This window comes from Pseudopipra pipra, chromosome 4 (assembly GCF_036250125.1).
Source record: "Pseudopipra pipra isolate bDixPip1 chromosome 4, bDixPip1.hap1, whole genome shotgun sequence".
Taxonomy (NCBI): Eukaryota; Metazoa; Chordata; class Aves; order Passeriformes; family Pipridae; genus Pseudopipra; species Pseudopipra pipra.
In genome coordinates, this window is record NC_087552.1 from 68,906,690 (window position 1) to 68,920,045 (window position 13,356).

Consider the following 13,356-nt stretch of genomic DNA (forward strand, 5'->3'; position numbering starts at 1 on the left):
CTCTGCTTCAGACTGAAAAGCTCAATTAATTAACTCTTTCCTTATGGGACATATATTCTCACATTATTCTGGTTCTCTGAAATTTCAGTCCATTTCTTGAAATAAAATCCTGCACACTGAGTAACATTCTACCACCAAGACCTATCAGTACCAGGTAGAGAAAAATGTATGATTTCCTTCTTTATAAAGTACCTTCTTCTTTGTATTCAAGGTCTTCCTTTGTCTGCACTTTCCCAAAGTGTTTTTATCCCATAAATCACTTTAAGCCCAGTTGTGCCAGAGATCAGGACTTCTGGACTCTTCATGTAATTCTACTTGCAAGATACATATTTTCCCTAAAAATGCAAGGGTAGTTCTAGTCTCAAAGTAGAGCACAGTGAATACAAGTAATTGTTTACTGTTCCACCCCAATAATCTGATGTCCTTTTAGTATTCTGACAAATGTCAACCTAGGAATTTAAAGCAAAATGAACTAGCAATGTTGGTGGATAAAAAGTTGTGCAAAAATAACACTGACTCTTCTATTTCATGAAAATACTTTTTTAAACTTATCACTCTGTTTATGGAAGTGAGAAACAGGATCAGTCTAATCTGATTTTAAGATATATGTATTTAAGTAACACTTTCAGGAAAAAAAAATAAATAAAGAGCAGCTTTTGGTATTACCTTTAAAATTTGTGCTAAAGCTATTTTTGCTAACAGAATTTTTGCACTGCATGCAATACCCATGTGCTTCCACAGGTGGTGAAAATGCTAGGAAAGAGATTTCTTACTTTCACTGAAAGTAAAAATGCCATGAGCAGTTATTTACAGTTAATCCTCGAAAAACAAAAAACAGCACTAAATTAAATTTTGCTCTTTAAATGATATTGACAATTCTGTAAATGAGATCAATTTTTAAAGTTGGCACCAAAAGGGATCCCACTTGTTTCCCTGATTTATTGACAACAGCTTTACATATTCTCGCTTGTAACAGTGAAAACAGCAATTTGATTTGATCCCCAAATTCCTCAACTTCAGCAGATTCTTTGTAGTATATAGGAAATAATTTACTCTGAATTGTGGTCTGACCACCACTTGATGCAATGGAGGAGTGAGAATGTGCTGGGAAGCCTCTCTGAACCATTTCAAGCAGCCTTTCAAGAAGCTATCCAGCAAGGAAGATTAAACATTAGCTGATTACCGACAAGTAATTAACAATGTCAACGAAACACAGAAACTGAATTAATAATAATTATATCATCAACACGCTGATCATCTTGTAGAGAATCCCAGGGAAGAGGAGAGGTTAATTACTCATTGCTAGCAGAACAGCAGGAAGTCGACCAAAACCATGCCTCTGCATGGTGTTAACTGCCAGGCAGATAATTAATTAACATCATAATTGTAATGCAGGCAGCATGAAAATATTGAAATATTACTTCATTCCCATTCTATTACCTATCCAGCACATTCTGTAACTTAGAGGCTGGAACTACAAAGCTTGGTTGTGACCAGACTTCTGGGTGACATGGCTTTATTTTCCATCAGAGATCTGTAATGAATGAGAGACTGAGAGGTTTGTCAGAGGACAAAGGGCCAGGAGGGAGTTAGTTCAGGTGCAGGATTCTTCTGTCTTGATGCAAGACATTCAAGCCTCATTCAGGAAGAGAGTTAGACTTGTGGGTGTGTGGGTGGCTAAGGAGAGTTAGACTGTCAACAATTTCTTCCAAAATAAAGTAAATTAACAAAATATTTGGAAAATACATTAAATCACACGCAATCATTGAATATAATCTTAGAATCACTGAGGTTAGAAATAACCTTCAAGATCATTGAGTCCAACCATTAACCCAGAACTGCCAAGTCTACCACTAAACCATGTCCCCAGGTTCCACATCTACATGTCTTTTAAATAACTCCAGGGATAGTGATTCCACCCCTTCCCTGGGCAGCCTGTTTTAATGCTTCACAATCCTCTCAGTGCAGAAATTTTTCCTAATGTCCAATCTAAACCTCTCCTGGTGCAACTTGAAGCCATTTCCTCTCATCCTGTCACTTTTGGGGAAGAGACCAAACCCCACCTGGCTACAACCTCCTTTTAGGTAGTTGTAGAGAGGGAAAAGGTCCCCCTGAGCCTTCTTTTCTCCAGGCTGAACAACTACAGCTCCTTCAGCCATTCCTCATAAGGCTTGTGTTCCAGACCCTTCACCATCCTTGTTGCCATTCTTTGGACATGCTCCAGCAAATCCACGTCTTTCTTGCCATGAGGGTACTTACTTGATCCAAGTCCCAGAAGGACTTCAGGAAGAAGTTGCATGGACATTACCTGTCATATGGGCCTTACACTTTCATGTTGAATGTCATGACCTTCAGTTCTTCTGAGGATCATTCCACAGATCCTTTTTTTTGATGCCTTCTATGAGAGATGCTCTTCTTCTATCACAAGAAGAAGTGGCTTGAAGAAGAAAAGCCTACAGTCCCTTTACTGGCCTACAGGATGGCACATCACATAAATGGAAGCATTCTGTACAGTTCTGGCCAAACTGACCCAGGACAGATGAATTCAAGCATCTTTCCTGTCAGGTTGATCAAATGAAAGAACCAAAAAGACATCAGGATTTTGTTGTATGCAGAGTATTCGTGTAAGACAAACATGGCACATGGTTGCTGGATATTCACTGATTGGACATTTAAAAAAAATCTTTACATACCAGGAAGCTACTCCAAATCTCAGGTACAAACTGAGCTAATGAAATCAACTACTTGTAAAAAGGACCTCAATACACTGATTAAATGACATGGGGGCCAGGACATGGATATGATTTTGTAAACCAGGAGATCCCCCTGTACTCTCTGTTCTAACAGCCAGAATCAACTTTACATGCCCACCTGCCCCACTGGAGAGGCATTACAACACTTGGTGTCCAAAAATATGTCCTATTACCATGAGCTTCTGAGATTTCAGCCTGGTGAAAACAGACCATCTCTAGAGCCATTAAAAAAACTTCCCTTAAATCAAAGGGGAGTTAGGTGCAGACAATTAATTTTTTAATGCTGGTCTCATTTTCCTGGTTTATGTCACATTAAAAACAAACAAACAAATAAAATAAAACAAAACCCAACCCAGATGCAGGAAGGCATGCTGGGAAAATGATGACTCTACAAAATACCCAGGGAGAATTAGAGCCGACAGCCAACATTACCAGTAAGGAAAAAGAGTTGGTACTGGAGTAGGCTGAGCTGAACAGTGCACATGAAATATGGCTAATATATCTTTGAAATTGTGTGTCACAACTGATCTTCTTGAAAGTAGACAGTGACATAAGACAAAATGTGCAAAGATAAACTTCCTTCATCAGGAGATACTGACTTTCGACCATCCGTGAATTTAAATTCCCTTTTTTAAAGTGTCTGAGAGCTGGAAACAGAATAGTTTTAAAAGAGGTGCACTTGACCTAAAATAAAATCAGCTTACCAAAATTAAAGACTGTTAGTTTCTCAAAGACAGTGCCCTTGAAAGAGTCATGGTCATCTGTACCATGGACAACAATTTCCTTTATCACCCAAGTTCACTGCATGTTAGGAACATGCAGTGCATTCTATGTTTGTTTGCAAAAAGAGCGTGCAATTGCAATTTGGCAGAAGAACAGGCTATTGGTTATGCCTAGAATGTGGTGGACACATCATGAGTTAATTCCTAGTTTTCATATGGTCTTTTTGTATATGACCTATCTGCAATATATACAGGCCTGTCACCATTTAATTAACTACTTGTGTATCTCTATCTGTACCTGTAGAGCAGTAGATAAATAAGTTCATAAGAGTCTGAAACATGTTTCAAGAAGGAACACATATTACAGTGGACAGATTTCCTTAACATTTCTTGAGACAACTACTCTTGCATTCTGGCCAATATTCTCTCTGTAACAGAGGATCTAACATCCAAAGCCTGTTTGTGACCTCTCATATAAATGCTTGTGCAGTCACTACACTATCAATCTTTAACTCATGACCTTGACAAGCACTCTGGGACTGACAGGAGCTGCAGAGCACCAAGTCCTTTTCCATTCTACCTAAGGTCAGGCCTTATTTCAGTGTGCAGTGAATGAATTCACTGGAGGTCATGCTTGGAGTATTAAACAGATATATTGAACATTAACCAGCAATATCAAAAAGAGGAGAGTTGGTTATTATTTGCACTATAATAAGTCATGAGTAATCCTAATGTCTTCTGTAGACTTTCTCCAGTGCTAGTGGAGAGTGAAATCATTACCTTCAAGAACCAAGTCCTTTACAATCAGCTGCAGTCACTGCTGCCCTCAAACACAGCAATATCCTCATATGTAGAAACAGGACTCAACTTACCCTGTGAGCTGTAAAACTCAGAACACACCAAGTAAGGCAAGGGTGAAAAGGTAGAGCATCTTTAAATTCCTGGGTCATTGTTTGAATTTCACTCATAATTCATTAAGATAATTTTTACCATGGCAAAATGATAATAAATAAATACAAGCACAAAAGACCTCAGGTCAGGGTTTGATACTCCTTATTCTATGACCTAAAGAAACTATTTCACATTGAGAACAAAAGATAAACATATTATACGGCTAAATGCAGCCAAGAAATAAAAGGATTTGTGGCCTGAGTGAAACACCTTATATTACTCCGAGAAGAAAGACTATCATTCAACTTTCAACATTTTGAAAACATCGAAGTCAAACCAGCCTTTTGGTGACTGAATGATTATTCAATGTACAAATGACAAAGATGGTTAACAGCTCACCAGTACTAGAACATTTAATGCTACTAGAAAAGCTATTTAAGTATATTCACATCTGGGAGCCCTTCCTGGAAGTTTGTATCTGTAGGATATGCTGGGAACAGCCATAAACTCGATGTCCAAGTGCCACTGCATTTGGTGGGATGTTCAGCTCCCATGTCTTTCTGTTTCCTCACATGATAAACAGATCCTTGTATGCTTGTGTAGAATTTCTTAAAAATGTAATGGTTCCCTCTGGGAGATCCTATAACAGTTCCTTTCTGTACTCTTTTTAGCCTTTCCATTCTCTTTCCTGCAGAAACCTTGTAATTATTTTAGAGATAAAAGAAATCTTTTTATCTCTAAAATAAACATCTCTAAATGTCACCTTCTGCATCTTTTGCATTTCCACAAGTAGAACTTCATTACAGCATAATATAGATGATGTAAATATAAAGTAGGAAAATGGGAGGTGCCAGCCACTGTGACCTGCATCACTGACATACACTGATTTATTCAAAGCAGCTCACTCTCTCAATTCATTTAAATGAGCATGATGCTGCTGCAGTGAATACTTGTATCTCAAATGATGGAGAGAAGACACATTCATATGTACCTCACCCTACACAGCTGAAGGAGACATGCTTGAAGAGTGGTAAATTTTTAGGAGTTGCTGTCTAGACACTGTAGTCCATAATTATTTTAAACACTGCTGCTGTTTGTCAAAGGAGTTGTATGAAGTTTTAGCGTGGGTTTTAAATCCATTGTTCCTCTGTCCTTTTGTTTTCCATCCATTAACTTCTTCACAGACTCTAGGCTTGACTAGTCCTGAAATCTGCCCTTGCTGTTTGTCCTGACACACTCTGTATCTTACACATGTAAAATTAATAAAGAGCTGAACAAATGGGGGTAAAATTTCCAGTGTATGCCAGGTAAACTAAATAAAAACAAAGAGGGAGTGATTCCCAGAAGGAAGCACATCACAGTGTGATGAGTTGATCTTTAATGATATGATTGTATATGGAACATTTCAAGTAACTTCACCCAATCACATCCAAAGACACTGGTTACTGCACTAAAGGGTTTGTTAATCTCAATAAAGAAAGGGTGGTCTGAAATGAAGCCACTAGATAATTAAAATTAGAATGCTATAGATGGCTACTAGATTGCTCATTTTATATAACGAATTGAAAGCCTAATAGGAAAACTCATAATACCAGCCCTCTTAACATTAACAATTACCATGATTAACAATGATACTCACAACTCATTTTTCATTAAAGACTATGGGCAGAGATAAGCTTGTTTATATAGACTAGCTTTTGAACCGATGAGCTATTTATCACTCCAAAAGCCATGAAAGGACAGAACAGCACCCAGCAATTAAAACTTGCAAAGTGACCTCATGACAGTGAAAGACCCGCTCTTCTCTGAAGCTACAGTAAGGCGATTGTTTTCAAATCAGTTAGAAAGGGAAAGATCATTTGTTGGTTTGTTAAAGCATCTATCTTGGCCTTGGAGTGACTGCAGTGTAGTGCTGCACACAGGACTTTCATACAGATGCGGATTTTCCGGTGCACACCACAAATCGGAGAGGTGAAGTTTTAAGAGACAGGAGATGAAAAGATTGGTGTGCAAAGGATCAATAACGCTTTACATGAAAACAGCAAATGAAGAACAAGGTTTTGCACAGCTCCTTCCATCACAGCACACCTTGTAAATTCTGGATAAGTTTCTGAGAGGATTACCACAGGCTGATAGGAAGGAAAAGGATGTGGCATGACTTTGTGGAGCCAAGGTTAAGCTGAAGATGGTGGCAGACCTATTGGGGCACATGTTCTGCTGTTTAGACATCAGTTAGAATCACTTCATACTCCCTGATGCAGCTACTGGTTTGGGAAAGATATTCTCTGAACCATGATTTCCCAGTAACCAGTGGAACACCATACTGTGCTGATGGGACAGACTCATCAGACTCCTCTTTCCAACAGTGCCTGACTCACCAGAGGCAGATGGACTCCCAGCTTTGCTGACAGCTTCTGAGCAGACCTCATAATATTGGCCTGCCATTACAATCCCAGCCTATTGCAGTATATATATATATAAACCTGAACATAGTTTTCCATTAGGAACATAATGGTTACTCTACTAAAGAGTGTCATCCTTCCATGTCACCAGATAATGCACTGGATACTTCCCACAAAACCCAGCCCAGCACCTGTGAGGACACAGCATATTTGTATGCGGAGAGCTTCATGCAAACCCAAGGGTGCCACTTCTTCAGCTTCTGTGCTCTGCTGCCAAGCATCCTGTTTTTATTAACAGAAGGGAATCATGCAGGCTGTGCAGTCTGAAGAAGAAAATGAGTCAGTAATAATCCTGGCCTTTCTCTAGTACATCTGCTGCTCCAATCAAAACCAACTACTTCTGGGTCAAGTCTATTTGTTGCAACTTCCTACATGTCCAGAGTTTGGGGTGTCCCACAGGTGTACTTACTTGCAGAGCAGGTAAGTGTCAGTGTTATGCCATTTGTTTTTGCAGTGAAGCTGTCAGAAAAGATGACAGATTTCTTCCTTTCAGGGGTTTTGAGGAAGTTCCCAGAAAGCTCTGACGTCAACAAATGCAAAGGAATTCGCAGATTAAGGGCTGGCTGGTTGAATGCACGTTTCCAAAAGGGACAAGGTGGATGAAGGTCTGACATGATGAATGACTTGAAGCTTGGCATGCTCCAAGACCACATTAGGAAATAAACTCTAGATTCAACCAATGGAAAACACCTTTTGAATAACTATCTCTTCCAATTACAATTCTTTTTGGATGTTCATGTGGGTAAAACCTGCAATTTCAGTTCAAGGGCTGTGAATCAGAACTAACCCTAGCAAAGAGCCCAGAATAATCATAAACTCAACACCTGGAGGATCTGACAGCAAAATCTAACTGAGCAGATTTCTCCTGCTTTTAATGTCAGAGGAGGAGGAAGTGAAGAAGAATCTTTTGGCTTTCTTTGATAAGAAGCTCACAAGCCTGGTTTGGTAAATCAGAACTAGAGAGGTTAGATGGGAACTTAATCATGATTGACACATAAATGACAGTCTCCTTAAAGCAGAGTGATACATCATCTGCACCCATATATCATGTATAATAATACCTGATACGCGTAGCTAGGTAAATAGCATTGGAAAACACTCTTTACATCCAGTTTTCTTGAAAGTGAGTTCTAAAAAGGATATTTTCTGATATATGTCTACATCCCACACATTAAAAAGTTCAGACAGCTTTTAGATAACCCAGATAACTGAATCACAGAATAACTGGAAAGGAACCTTTGGAAGTCACCTGGTCCAACTCCTTACTCAAAGAGAGGCTGGCTTTGAAGTTTGAGGGGTTTGTTCAGGGCCCTGCCCAAGAAAGTTTTGAGTATCTCCAAGGATGGATGCTCCACAGACTTTCTGAGAAACCTATTATGTTTTTTGATCACCATCATTATGAACCTTATATCTAATTGAAATTTTCCTTGCTACCACTTGTGCCTGCTGCCTTCCATCCTTTCTCTGCACACCTCTGGCAAGAGTTAGGGTCTGTCTTCTCTACAACCCTCATTAGGCAGCTGAAATCAGCCATAATATCCCTACTCGGACCTCTCTTCTCCCAGCTGAACAAATTCAGCTTGCTCACCCTGGTCTTGTACGTACATGAGTAAGACACAGAGAGATTCAGTCGTTTTGCAGAGGCTTCAGCTCAGTTACCAGGGCCTGTTACAACAGCAAGGAATGGAAACAGTCCTTTCTTGTTCTCACACCTTACAGGAGAAAGAATTGAACCCAGTTTTCCTCAGTACCAGCACAACCCAGTAACCACAGTAGAGAGTTCAGAGAGGACATACAACTGGACAGACAACTGTTGAAACCTTTAAGTCCAAAAAATATCATTTTCTCATTTCTGCAGCTATTTTCCTGCTCTGAAATGTGAATTTTAAAAGTCATGTTTACATTCTTTTTGAGAGTAAGATGAGAAGTGAAAGTGGGCAGAGAAAGTGTAAATGGAGAGAACACCCATAAAAAAGCCCACTATGACCTGGAAACTTTGTTTATGCCCAGATATTTGTATATGCATCTGAGTGATACCTTGCAGGTATGAAACTGAGACAATGCATATAAAGACATGCACTTTAAGCTTGTATACCTAAATCTTCTCAAGCTCATTTTCCCGGATCTCTTTATTTGTGATTTATTTCTGGAGACTAAATTAAGTTTTTAAGTAAACAGTTGCAGTGCAACAAGCTAATCTGGGAACTATGTAACTCATTTCTCACTCTTATAGATAGGAAAAATATTCAATTAGTATTCTGTCCATGTTAATTTTTAATTTAAAGCCTTTAACCAAAGTACAATGGACTTTTGACATATAAATATTAAAAATTAAATTTCCTGAGTTCATTATCTGATAATTAGAACTAAATAACATCTTAACTGAGAGACAAACCCCACGCAAAGCAAGTCAGTTCCATTTAAGATTCCATTAGAAAAGTGTTTGAGCTAGTATGTAATGGACCATAAAATTTAATTTGGAAATGATATTACCAAAAATGATGGAATGATACCAGTCACAAAAGAACATGTAGGCAGCCCTCATCTTTTCATTTGGCATGATGTTCTTCTATTGATTCTGTAGAATCAGAAAGGAATTACTTAATATTGCACAGAATAACATATGTAGGGTTTTTCCTTTTCTCCAGCGCCTCGGTATTTAAAAGTCAGAATTGACCAGTGTAGCTCCATGTAATTACAAAGATTTCCTTATCTTAGCCTATTTGCTGAAGTCATCCTAAAGAAAGGGTCCCCTAATCCATTGGCTGTCTCATATCTCATTTACATTGGTGGTAATCCCCATCCTATCTCAGCATTTAGGTAATGACTTTGGGATTAAATTGCACTCCTTGCAATTCTTTACTTTCAAATCTCTACAACATATCAGCGGGCCCGGCTGAATAGGGCTGTCAGAGGGCTGGTAATGCAGCCGGGGAGGTAAGGCCTCCGACGCCAAAGTGAAATCAACTTTCTTCATAATAAGATCTTAAGAAAAGAAAAACCTTGACTCCGTATTGCAAAGTATTTTGGGACATTACAAAAAGATGCCAGGATTAAGTTATACTAAGCTTTCTAAACAAGTGTATTTAGCTACTTTTGCTGCATTTATACCCAAGGTGGGTTTAGTAATTCATTTTTTAGATAGTTATCAGTCAAAAAGACCTGCAAGTGGCAGGTGTGTCTTTAACTTTGCTTTATGAAAAATTCTGAAGACTACTATTCTGAACCACTGGGACCACAACATTAAATTTCATTTAGTTTATCACATTAAATGAGGAAAATCTGTTCTTTGTTATGGCCTCATACTAAAAATTAAAATCAATTAATTGGAAAATTAGCAACTTAGGGCCAAATTCAAGCAGATATCCAACTACCTTTCTAATTTTAAGTATGGTAATAACTTCACTGAAATCAAGAAGCAAAAAATGTATTCAAAATTAACTATATATTTAAGTATTACTCGATTTAAATTTTGCTAAGTTTAGGCTTCAGTAAGAAATTTTTCATGAGTCATCCTTTCTACCAGTTGCAATAAACCACAGTTGTGTAAAATACATACATATATCAGTGGGAATATATCATGACAGCTATGTTATGAATATGAATACAGATAGTGACATATACAGATGTTGCTGCATAAAGCTCTGTTATAGAAAGCTATTTTTATTTGCTGAACTTAACATTTTTAAGTCCTTAAGCTGCTTGCTTTTCGAATATCTGTTTGCTAACATCTTTTTCTTTTAAACTTCAGCTGTCACCAGGATTGGGAGAATGCCTTGTTTTGCCAGATTAAGGGCCTCCTTTCAGCTATTACACCGAGGCGCTGTAATGTACCAGGTACCAAACAAGAGACCTGGCTTTTAGCAGATGGATCATGATGCAATAGAGAAGGATATTGCTTTTGCCATTACTGTGAAAAGGAGTCCAAGGCAGCCAAATTTACCCACCCAAGGGATCTAAATTCACACATACACCATACCTCGGGAGCTACGTCCTACTGCATCCGTCTGCACTGAAGTCAGGGCCATCAGACACGTGCCTTCTCCTCTGCTACTGAAGCCACCATCTAAAACAACCCTGTTCAGAAGAAGTTCACAGAAGACACCTTGACTGACCCCTGTGTTGGTCTTTTGTGCATATATGCTAGGAAACAACCTTCTACAGTATGTAAGTACTTTCTTTCTATTCCACAGGAGCCAAGCCTTTGTATGCCATCCCACTAGGCCATACTTCTCTCATAATAATAGATTAGGCAATTTTATAGCCAAAAAAAAAAGGTCAAGGCTATTAAACCCAAAGATATCACCTCTGGCATGACAAGTCCCTAAGTCAGACCACCAGAGGGGAGCAGTATTTCCTAATGAGGCAGGACCTGGTCTTTGCCCTCTTTTATCCTCCTCCTCAGACACAGACACTGATCACCACTAGGGTTGGGACATCAGCTACATGGGCTTCTGGTCTGACCCACTCTAAGCAGAGGAATGGGAGAAGATGGAAATTTGTAATGGCAAGGACCTGCAGGAGGAAACAACCTCCCCCAAAGCCTGAGGTGACCTTGCTGAACCACTTCACTGCTCTGCAGATGGAAGAGGAAAGACCTGTCACATCAGTGAAGACACCAGAGCTGAGTAAGGCAGCCTGGACTGTTCCCTGCATAGCAACCACTGCAGCTAGGAAAAGGCAGTGGGTGACAGTAGTAGGTGACTTTTCCGAGTCACCCATTTACTGACCTGACACACCCTCTAGAGAGGCTGCTTACAGGGGGCTCAGATTGGGAATGTCACCGAGAGATTACCAAGACTTGTACAGTACTGATTAATCTGCTGCTGTTGTTTCACCTGGGGCATTAGTGTGGAGGGGTGAGCTGCCCTGCTCACCCACCTCTGCTGCCAACACCTGCCCTGGGGGTGCACGGCCACCTGTCCAAGCGAAGAGGAGGGGCAGCCAAGGGACCAGCATCAGGTTCGATCATTTGAGAGGGAGGGGAAGTTTTGCCAGAAATGCCAAAAATCTGCCATACAGGCTCTTTTATTCTCATTAATTAAACACTTAGAGATGAAAATAGTTTTACAAGGTGATAGTGAACCTGCTCCCAGAAATATTATTTCAAATCATCACTTTTAGGCAACTCAAAGTTGCCTGGGAATCACAGAGACTTTTTTTTAAAAACTACTTATTTGAATATGAAATCAAATTTTTGCCATGCACGCTGCTCAGAGCATTAACAGAAACCACAGGTAATTACTAAGCAGTTACATTCCATCAACACAGACAAGAAAGGTAAGGAAAAGAATTTAATAGCAAGCTCTATTAAATTTTAACTAAATTTATCCTTGTTTATACTCTTGGTATTTTTACAACAGCCTGTAAACCCTGTGTTAAGAGTTTTCTGAAATGTCTGACAGTCCCAGACTCAGTGATGTAAATAGGGCTGAGCAGTCCTCATGTTCCAGAGTCCACAACACAGCAGTGTGGCATCTCGGCCCCATGCAGATACGATGAGGACCTGGGGGATGACATAAGCTATTCAGGGAAGATTTTGCATTCCCCACCCACCCCCTGCAATGGCATTGTTTATCTGGTACATGGAGAAGCTTTGCCTTCCCATCCCCATCCGCCTCATGGCTACCAGGAAAAGATAGTGATTCATTTTGAAGGGAAACTGCAAACTCTAATGGTTACCAAAACCTGGGCTGGCAGGTCAGGAGTTGTGCAAGCTGCAGGCCACCGATGGTATGCAAGATCATTAATGCTGAATTAACTTTGTGCTTCCAGAACCTCAAAGACATATGACAATCAACATGCCATATTTAGAATAAAAATATTTGAGGTTTTGATGGTTGTGTGCTTTTGAAGAGCACTTCCTTCGCCTGGCATAAAAATCATTTTCCCACTGTGAAACAAAGGTAGTGTAGAGCTCATCTTACCAGCTGTTGTAAAACCAAGTTCACATACGTTCACAAGCATGGTGAATACTTGCAAGCAGTGTGCAAATTATTTTACAAATGATATTTGTAAACGAATTGTTCAAAGGCACACCTAAGACAACGTGCCAAGGCAACTATCCCTTCTGCTACAAACCCTGTAGATAACAGAAAATAGGGAACACATAATGGCTCAAGTGTGCTGTACCATGAACATTTAGCCCATTTCACATCTCCTTGCAGTCTTTTTCATACACTTGGCTCTGTGGCTCAGCTCGGTTGTATCCAATGATGAGTGATAATTGGAAGCCCTCCTCCTGCCATTCTCCAGAACGATACGGAAATTAATTCTTGTACACTGTGCATTGCATACACCAAGGGAAGTTGACCCTATCAATTTACATACACTATAGGGGCCTGCTATCACACTGCAGCCAGCAAACAGCTTCTCTTATCTAGGAAAGACCCTCATTTGTTATTTCTTGCTGAATACACCCACTCCCATTATTTCTGTAATTCTTTGCAATAATAGACCTTACCCTAATGAAACCCGCATTATGAGAAGGTTATAGTCCTGACCCAAAGACGATTAGTTCTGTGCTCT